The sequence below is a fragment of the Crocuta crocuta genome, unplaced genomic scaffold, assembly GCF_008692635.1.
Source record: "Crocuta crocuta isolate KB4526 unplaced genomic scaffold, BGI_CrCroc_1.0 scaffold223, whole genome shotgun sequence".
Lineage (NCBI taxonomy): Eukaryota > Metazoa > Chordata > Mammalia > Carnivora > Hyaenidae > Crocuta > Crocuta crocuta.
Genome location: NW_027529426.1, coordinates 4,910,442 through 4,921,119, shown reverse-complemented (window position 1 = coordinate 4,921,119; position 10,678 = coordinate 4,910,442). Strand labels below are relative to the sequence as shown.

General features: G+C 39.2%; 1 long non-coding RNA gene across 2 annotated transcripts; it reads right to left on the bottom strand.

Moving 5' to 3' along the window:
• Positions 1–1,501: 1,501 nt before the first annotated feature.
• LOC144227278 (uncharacterized) lies at positions 1,502–10,209 on the bottom strand. Of its 2 annotated transcripts, none has more exons than XR_013333896.1 (3): positions 10,146–10,209; positions 4,700–4,768; positions 1,502–1,778 (listed from the first exon to the last, which is right to left on the bottom strand). It is a non-coding gene; the product is annotated as an uncharacterized LOC144227278 (long non-coding RNA). The 2 variants fall into 2 exon arrangements; XR_013333895.1 differs by lacking the exon at positions 10,146–10,209 and adding an exon at positions 7,061–7,145.
• Positions 10,210–10,678: the final 469 nt, after the last annotated feature.

The following is a 10,678-nucleotide window of genomic DNA, read 5'->3' as shown; positions in this document are numbered from 1 at the left end:
TTTTTAGAATTGAGCTTATAATTTCTAAAACTCATAATGTTAAATGCAAGCTACTTGCTTTGAATTTAATACAGTACATGAGTTTCTAAGAGGTGAGTGCATTTCTGAGATTATATTTATTTTAATAAGTTAGTGTATTTCTGAAGTTTTGTCCACTTATTACAAAGTTTAAGATGTATAAACTGATCTATATGTAAAAATTCTAGGAGAAAAAAATTCTCCTGCAGTGTCAGATGAGAGAGCAAATGCAGTCTGACTACAGTGCAAATCTGCTAAATGGAAGGCAGAGAACTTTTGAAGGAAAAAAATGGAATAACTGGAAATAACCAGAGCAAACTTGGGAGTATTCTGAATAATTAGAAACATGAAATACTAATAATGTCCAAGCTGTAATCAGTGAGGAAAAATATAGCATAAGAAAGGTCTCTTATAAATGGAAACAAAATATTGGAGAGAAACAGTAAGCATACAAAGTAAAAAACATTGAATTTTAACATGATAGAAATGTTTCACTCCATCCATTGTATGTCAGAGACTAGCCAGATGCCCACTAAATCCGTCTTCTTCCTGGACACACAGCTAGACTACATTTCCCAGACTTTCTTGCAGTTAGCTTGACCATGTGACTGAGTTCTAGTCAGTGGGATCTGAGAAGTGATCACCACCAGCCCCCCACCCCGGCTTGGCCCCTCCCATGCAATCCTCCTCGCTCTTTCTCTCTTCGATAGACAAATGCTGAGGATCCAATGGGATCTTTGGGACTCAAGGTCATGGTAGAGCTGCCATATGAAAGGAAACAATTCCTGCCAACCCAAGTTGGACTGCCATGTAAACAAGAAATAAACCTCTACGGATTAAGCCACTGAGGTATGGGGCTTGTCAGATCAGCCCAGCTAACATTCTAAGGAGTCATCTCTTCAGATTGCTGAGTATGAGATATGTTCAAAGCAAAGTTAGTAGGCTACATGTGTCTGCACATTTCTGTTACCATCACGGATACAAGTTACTTCACCTCTTATATTTAGTCAGGGAAAATTTTAGGTTATCCTTGGAAAGCCATAAGGATACGAGGAGTCTTCATGATGAGGACAAGAGTCTTCATGATGTTTAGAATAAACAATCTATATAAACAAAATGAATGAGTGAGTGAATGTGTGGCTATTTTATTAATAACAGTTAAGTATACCAGCTACAGTTATAGGTTTCTTTTTTTTTTTTTTTAGTCATGAGGGAACTTTTTATCTAATTGCATGGAAGATGGAAACACTAAATCTTATTGTAAACCACCTTCCCTCAAACCTCTATACTTTCTCCTGTGGGGATTCTCTCTACCCTCATGACTTAAAATAATTATAATCTGTTTGTTGATGATACTCAGATCTGTTTCTCCAGCCAGATTCTTCTCCTCAAGGTATGAACCATATACCCTTCCTGCATAATTTCACCTGTGGACCCAGTATAACAGGCGTTCAGATGAATGAGTCATTGAGCTACAAAGGACTAATAGCAGTTACCTTTACTCAAGACTGTTGGTTATCTTTTCAGCATTAATTCCTTTCTATCCTGTTTTCCTTCTAAAGAGAACCCAGATTCCGTTAATATGTCTATACTTTCCCACACAGTACTGTGCTGGGAGAAGCTGACTCCACTCTTGACTCCAGGGGTGGTCTGAGCTAAGGATAATCTGATCAGTTCAGGAAAGGGCATGTGCCAATGAGATGTGCAGCATTGTCTGCTGGAAAACTTCTGGAAAAAGCTTCTTTACTCCTTAGCGAGAACTATAAGAGAAGAAAAGAAAGGGAGAAAAAAGTCACAAGGAAGAGCAGATACAGGGCAGAGCCCCAAGATTAAGTGCACATATTCTTAGGCCATGCTAACTGAATTTGAATCCAGCTCTTTCTAATTATGTAATAGTCAACAAATTTTGTAGCCTTTCCATGCCTCAGTTTTCTCATCTGCAAAAGCAGTAATGAGAACAAAACATGAGATAATGTATGTAAAATCCTGGCACATAATAAGCACCGAGTTACTGTTTTTTATTATTATTTTGTTCTGGATATTGTTTGCTTGAAACTGCTGGCACCATCTTGCTCTGAGCCTGAGGAGTCAACAAACTCCAGGAATGCAAAGAGAATTTGAAGTAAATTTCTTCAAAATTCACTGAAGCAAAGAAAATGAAAAAACCTGGGTCCTTAATGACATGATTGAACTTTGTAGTTAATCAACCCTCTCCTCTGCTTACATCCTGTTGTATGGGATCGTAAACTCCCTTACTGTTCAAGCCTTCTTTTTCAGATTAGGGGTTTTTTTGTTTTTTTTTTAATTTGCATCCAAAGGCATCCAACTTGACACATCAACCAGTATAGGATTTTCAGAACTTCTCAAAATCATGGAATACTGATTTTTTCCCTTAACTTAACAACATGAGTAATAAAAAATGATTTTCCTTATTAAAAAATGAAAATATTTCAGATAAAGTTTAAAGCCCTTTCTGACTGAGCACTTTTCCATTCCAACCCACCTTTCCCTCCCTCCCCAGAGGTAACCGCAATGATGTCTTTGGCATGTGTTCTTCCCTGTTTTTTTTTAACTTATTCTTATAAAACTTTCTGTATCCAAAAGAAATACATGGCATTGTTGTGGTGTGTACACATGAATGATTATATACTATGCACATCTTCCTGCAAGCTGCATTTTCAGTCAACAGCATATTTTAGAGAGTTAGCTATATTAATATAGAGATTGACCTTGTTCTTGTAACTCTTACAAAGTATGTCAAAGTGTTAATATTAGCCAATCACCAGTTGATGGGCTTTTAGGTTCTCTTCAATTTGGTTTTAATTTATGTTTGTAACCACAGACAATGCTACAACATAGGTCCTCAAACATGTCTGCTTGTCAAAGCGACATGGTCAGGATGCCATGTAGTTTTTAGGGAACTGTTACTTCTGTCAATGTGAAATGCCTTCTTAAGTCCTTAAATTCTTTTTTTGTCTGATATTGACCTTTTCACCCAGAATTCTATTTTGTCTGATTTTAATATTGCTTTAGACTCTTTTTGTCAGCATTTGCTTGTAAGTTTTTCCATCCCTGTATTTTCAACTTATCTGTGCCATCTTGCTCTATGATATTTCTTGTAAACTACAGCTGGATTTTTAAAAATCCAATCTGACTGTGCCTGATTTTCAATGCAGTTGTGTATTTCTCTCCAATACATTTCCTACCCATGTATGGCCTTGATTTGAGAGGGATAAATACAGCAGGTGCTCAATTTGCCATCTTGAAACTAGAAGTTGTATCAGCTACAAAATCTGGATGTATTTAAATTTGTAATGTGAACTTTATCAAGTATTACAAGTTATATTAATATGTGTGTGTGTTAAAATGGTGTTAAAATATATTTTATCTTTTTGTGTAGAAAGAATTCCAAAACAAACGGATTATCAGTGAAATCATATCAAGATGACAGCCTTGGTGGTTATACAAAGATTTTCTCTTCTTTGAAAAGGTTTTAGATAAGAGTTAATAAAGTAAACCTTGAGTTTCATTGACTGTTAGTGAAATTAAACCATTCATGAAGTAAAACTTAATTTCCCAAAAGGTGAAAAATTTCAGCCGTTGCGTTTCTTATACTTTGGTACACTTAGTAACAAATGTGCTACCAAAGAGAATATAAAAAATGCCACTTGACAATACACAAAAGAACAGAACCTGAGTTCGGAAATAACAACATCTCACAAATTTGGACCATGAAAAGAATTCAGCGATTTCACAAAAGCACTTAAGGCCTAACTGCTATTTGAAAAATATTTCCAGGCACCCACAACTTTTACAGAACAGTTTGGGAACTCTATGAGTTTTCATTATTTTCAAACTATCTTTAGCAGGATTCTTGTATCTCATTCAGTGACTTTTCGGGCCAGCTAGGGAGACAGGGGATGGGAGGAAAATAGGTGTGGTCATGGCATGCTCTCCCTTCAACACAAAAACACCACACTCTTCATCTGTCTTCTATAAGGTTTTATTTAAATGATTCTGTTACTAAAAAAGAGATGATCTGGTCTAACATTTCTATTTTCAGTAAAACTAATCCTAAGTCCTTTATAGGCTTATAAAATGGGTCTCTTTCAAACAACCGCAGATAAGGGTCCCAAAGATGCCCATTTCTTAATGGGAATGGGAAATGCTTTAGTGTTTCCAGGCCAATCTCTTTTGCTTTACTGTCGATGGTCATGCATCTTTTTCATAATAACCTTCACATATTTGAAGATGATTATTCAGCCACTCCTTAGCCTTCTCTGCTTGGGCCAAATCAATCCTACTTCTTGTTATTCCTTTCTACAGATCTCACTTCCCTATTTTCAATCATCTGTGTAAGGTCCTCTTCTCTCTGAAACATCTCCAAATTTCTCATCTCCCTCTCCAGTTACTGAAGAAACAATTACATGCCCTGAAGCTGAGTGAAAAGGAAAAGCCATCCTTCTACTACTTAGTTCCTTTGAGCTTTAATTTGGTTCTTCTTTCATCTTTCAATATCACCTTAATGATGGTGATGGATTCAAGATGGCAACAAATTCTTTGACACTCTTCTCATTGAGGTGTGGTTAATTTCCCCTCCTCGTAAATCTGGGTTGGGCTGTGACTAGCCAGTGGCCAGCACAGACGGGCAGAGATAATGCTTTGCCAGTTTGGGCCTGACCTTCAACGGGACTGTCAGCTTCCACCTTGACTCCTTAGATCACTTCATCTGGTAGAAGCTGGCCACCACCTATAAATAAATAAATAAATAAATAAATAAATAAATAAATAAATAAGGCTGCCCTGAGATTGCCATGCTATTAGGAAGCCCAAGCTGTCGTGCAGAAAGGTCACATGGACAGTAATGCTCTACTGCCCCTGCAGCGTCAATCCACGACATCATGAGAGATAATAGTGAACTGTTGTGTTATGCCATTATTTTTTTAGATGACCTATTATACAACAAGATGACCAGAATGCCCCCCAGTTATCTTGCTTTATGTCTTTTTAAAACTCTTTTTTCAAGAATATTCCAACAGGGAATCCCCAACTGCAAGAATTTCTCTGTGAGTATATATTCTGCAGCCATCTTCCTTAAAACAGAGTTTCTGTTGTCCTTTTCATAGCATATTTTCCAAAGCTGTTCAAGTTCTGTGGTGTTGTAGATGATGTTACAAGATCTAGCACATTCCAAAGTAAAACAGTAAGTTTGTATTGTTCCGTTTTGGGTTTCGTTGGCATTAATAATTAGGATGTTTAATTTTATGAGGTAAATCTCTAAATTAGGGGCTTTCCCGGGTCACAAAGGAAATCACAGCTGGGAAATAATGTTGCCCGTTGAAGACCCACATGTTTTAGTTAATTCTCATGGGTTAAAGATACTACCAATAAAAGCAGACTACTTGGGAGCCTTCTCTGAACTGAGCTCATTGAAACTGCATACTTATGCAGAATCATTCATTTTTGCAAGGAGGTATAATAATCCTGCCGATCCTGTATAACCTGGAGCCAGGGACACACTGGCGATGAAGCCATCATTTTCCATCGGGCAGTGGCATTTTGTTGTTATACTCCAAGAAGAACAAATAATATAAAAGGACACATTTACATTTTCAAAGTTCCCCTCAGTATACATTACCTGAGGGTCCAGGGTGGAGATAACATATAGAAATAAATGTTATTTATTTCTATGTAAATAAATAACAATAAAATAAATATAAATATAAATAAGAAACAATAAAAATTTCAAAAATTAAACACTTGACTCCCACCCCCAGTCTTAAAACGAGACTAATTTGGGGGATCAGTTGCTCTATGTGGATAGAACTTAATACCCACAGATTAACTGATACTGTATCACCTCACAGAGAGTATTGTTTGGATGTACCTGCCTGCATAAAGTATATAACTGCAAAAAAGAAAGAAAAATGGCACTTAGCATTAATGCTCAGCTACAACTGGCACATCAAAATATCTACTGTAAGTACTTTTTAAATTTTATCATTTGCCTTGTAATTTACTTTTTAACTTAGTTTACTTTTTTAACTCAGTCAAATACATGAATCCTTTCCTCTAGGGTTTTCATCTTTGATATCATTTAGACAGTCACTTGCCAGGCACAGAGTAATCCCTCTGTCTTAGTCCATTTGGGCTGTTGTAACAAAATGCCATAAGCTGAGCGGCTTATAAGCAGCAGAAATTTATTTCCCATAGTTCTGGATGCCAGCAAGTCCAAGATCAAGATGCTGGTAGGTTTGGCATCTAGTGAGGACCCGCTTCCTGGTTCATAGATGATGCCTTCTCACTTTGTTCTCACAAGGTGGAAGGGGTGAGGGAGTTCTCTGGGGTTTCTTTTATCACAGCACTAATCCCATTCATGAAGACTCCACCCTTAGAACTTAATCGCCTCCCAAAGGACCCCCACCTCCAAATACTGCCCCCTGGGGTTTAGGATTTCAACATTTGAATCTGAGGGGGAAACAAACATTCATCCTACAATGATACCTCCACATAAAATGCCTATAGCCGCAATCCCTCCTCTTGAAGAAAGTCCAACTCTAGGGTCAGTGAATGAAACCCCAACTTCTGAAATGATACTATCTTGGGCAGCAAAACCCCATGGAGGGCCACATTCAGACCTTGTTTATTTTACTAGCCAGAATAGGTGTGAATTTTCTAATTTGATTACCTTTGGGAGACATGTCTTCTCCTTGGTCACAGGCCCTCTCAAGCCCCATTTTTTTTCCAGCTGGCCACTTCTCACTGAATTTACCTGTCTGGCCCCTATGGGCATGTGCTGCTGGCACCAGAGTTCATAGAACCTCTTTCCCAGAGAAGAATGGATACCTAATTAGAAAAAGCTGAGGAAGGCCTCTGCTATGGCTTGGATAGCTATGGCCAGAAGGTTGGGGTATTTCTAGAAGAAAAGAAGTAGGAGAAAAGAAGCTGGGCAGAAAAAAGCTATGGTCCCTTCAGTGACTCAGCTACCTCCGCAACTCCCTACTGATGGACTCTACAAGTTCATCATGAGTTAGCAGCTCACCCAGAGAGCTGATTGGGAAGGGGAGCCTCCAGTATTCCCAACAGGCAGCCAGGGAGTATAACCTCAGAGGCTGTTAACCAGCCCTAGAATGATTGTCCTCGGGTCCAGCATCTTCCTCCAGTCCAATCAGCAGTAGCCAAGGGGATGCAGCCATGGAATGCAGACATGGCTGCATTGTCATCTCTTGCAGTTCTAACGATAGAATTTTACTTGGCAATATTTACCCATTCTGCTGTACTTTACGTGCCTCTGGTGCTTAACAGCTGTCCCAGAAGCTTGTGTTCTTATTCAGTTCTGCAGGGTTAGAATACCTTTCATTGTTGAAAACGTGCATGAAGTACGCATGTGCATGGTGAGTTCACTGTAATGCTATTTTTTGTAAATACAATAGTGCACAACCTTTCACAAATGTCTGTGTCAATTTCACACGTTAAAAAGGAGAAGATGTGCGGTGCCTGGGTGGCTCAGTCGGTTGAGCATCCGACTTCAGCTCAGGTCATGATCTCACAGTTCGTGGGTTCGAGCCCCATGTCGGGCTCTGGAGCCCGTCTTCAGATTCTGTGACTCCTTCTCTCTCTGACCCTACCCTGCTCACACTGTCTCTATCTCTCTCTCAAAAATAAATAAAACATTAAAAAAAAGTAGAAGATGTTCCAGCCAGAGGCACGAGAGTTCCTACACAAAATTCTGTACATCATTGGAGCTTTTGTATGGTAAGAGTAGTTTACAGTGTTGGGCTTACAGAATACCAAACTGAAATCTTTGCTAGACTGCCATGGACAAAAGTTTCCACACGCTTCTATTTTCCATGGCACTCAGTGGTCTTGTGCAAATATGATCTGTTGCGTGGCATATCTTTTATTTCTCTGTAGAACGTTTCATTTTGACTTTTATGAAAATGGCAATACATGTAATTAATATATACTTTTTATTTTTTAAATTAATTTTATATATTTATTTTTGAGGGACAGAGAGAGAGAATGAGCTGGAGGAGGGCAGAGAAAGAGGGAGAGATTCCCAAGCAGGCTCCGTGCTTGTCAGTACAGAGCCCAGCGATGCAGGGCTCTATCCCACAAACTGTGAGATCATGACCTGAGTGGAAATCAAGAGTCAGACGCCTAACCAACTGAGCTACCCAGGTGCCCCTATTTACTTTTTTAAATGTAGAAACTTGTTACTTCCACAGTCAATTTTGGGATGCTAGAATAAACGATTTCTGTACCCCCAAAAAAATTTTGCTTAAAAGCAAATATCAGTTAATTCACTTAACTGAGAATATATCAATGCATTCCCCAAAAAATGTATTTAAAAAAGTATTTGGAAAAACTGCAGCCTTGTCCTCACATGTTGGACACACATAGGGACACAGTCTGTCCTGGGGAGATCTGGCAGGACCCGAACAACAGAATTCCCACCAAGCACACTGTATCAAGTCACAGGCTTCAAAAGAGGAAATAGTAAAGCCCTTTTAAGTTTCTATTTCAGCATTTTTTCTTTATGACGGTTTCCAGCTTTGGATTCTACGTATCCAGAGTTTGATACTTCTTCCTGATAAAGGAGTTGTTGGGCTATCATCCCTCAAAAACAAACCAAAGCAAAAAAACCCTGTGTTCTGTGTCAGCACTTCGTAAGTAACTTAACTTCATAAGGTATATCATGAGGAAGTGCCCAGCGGGGGCTGTGGGTAGCACAGGCATCTTCTGGCTTCTTCCAAGTGAGCATTATAACTTAGATACACCTGCTTGATAGGCCCAGTACAGAACCTATCCACCGAATACTGTACTAATCTATTCACACGTTATTCATTCTCTTAATAATTTCTCTGGTCTCCATATCATCATTTTCTTTTTTTTTTTTTAATTTTTTTTATTTATTTCTGAGAGAGAGAGAGACCGTGTGAGCAGGGTAGGGTCAGAGAGAGTGGGAGATATAGAATCCGAAGCAGGCTCCAGGCTCTGAGCTAGCTGTCAGCACAGAGCCCGACGCGGGGCTCGAACCCATGAACCGTGAGATTATGACCTGAGCCGAAGCCGGATGCTTAACCGACTGAGCCACCCAGGTACCCCCATATCATCATTTTCTAGGTTATAGTGCATAGAAATGTGAAATGATTCTATATTAGTGCAAATATGTATGCTACGAGGACAAAACTTAAAAATCTGGGTGGTATCATAAGATTGAGGTAAGGATTTCAATCAGCTCAACTCAGTAAGACAGAGGGACCCTACTCTCCACTAATGCACAGTTAGACACCCACCCAACCCTAAACAAGGTCATGGCCAACAGCAGCATAAACATCTGGCGGATCTCCTACCAAAAGCAACATTGTAAGAACAAGTATTCAAAGGGTTCCTAAGGATTTTTTTTAATGTTTTCAAACCCAAACACTTACATAGAAGGAAGTATGGATTTTATTTCTAGGTGACTGATCACCTTCATTACCTAAAAATCTTTACAAAATAAGGAATTTGCTATCAAGTCTCCTACATTTGTCTTATTAGTAACAGTGAAAAATAATCAGTCATCTCTTTCCAGGTATCTACTATGAACCCCACAGACTGGCCAGCCCCACGACTTAGTGAAATAAAGAATCCATTTAATTTAATAGTGTTATTTTCATAACTAGTTTGAAAACTAGAAGGCAAAGGGAAGAAACATAGCCCGGAAGAGGTTCCAGAAAGCTACTACATATGGTAGGAATTGGTTATACCCTAAGGAGAACATGTAGTCCAAGAGCCGCTGCCTCTCAAAGTATCTTTTGCTCTCAGAAAAGCAGAGCCAGGGAGATTCACTTACAGACTGACAGAGAAAACATATTTCTATCCAGAAGAGGGCTGCTGGGACCTCTAACAACTTCCACGGTAAAATCGAGCCTTCCGGGAGTCCCTGCCCATCCCCCATCCCCAGGAATCAAAGATTAGCATTATGGTCAGTTTCCCACTCTTTTCTGGAAGAAGAATTCTGCCAAGTCCAATTCTTTTTTTTTTTTTTTTGGTGTAATCCCTTTTTTCATTATGTAAATGATCCAAGTTAGTATAAAGAAAATTTAGAAAAGAACAGTCGAGAGAAGAATAAAAGACATCACCTGCAGGCCACTTCTCAGATTAACGACCGAGCAGAAAAACATTCTGGTGTATTTCCTCTTTCTTCTCCACGTTTGGTTTGTTTGGTGTGTGTTCTGTTTGTTTTTATACACTGCTGTGGTTGGTCAAAATACTCACAGTGCACGCCTCTTTATTTTTTTTCCCTTAAAATCATATCACAAGTGTCTCCCTGGGTGGGTATGCAACCTTCCCGAACAGTTGTGGTGCTTCATGGCTGCATGAATTCTTAGTCCCAGAGTGGCTCCTCCTTCAACCCTCCAGTCTTTCCCAACCGGCTCCTCCCAGAGTCAGCTGCTCTGTGCTTAGATAAGGCAAGCTCATTTTATCATAAAACAGCCTTGGCTGGTAAAGAAAATCTGCTGTCCCCAAAACTCATAATGCATTTCATTACCTTTGGATTATCAGTGTGGAATTATTCACATCACTGCCCTTAATTATCCACCTCACTGCCTTCTTCATTAGCATGGAGGGCGGAATGGAGGCTGGACTGTATTCTCTCCAGAGCCTCAGTCAG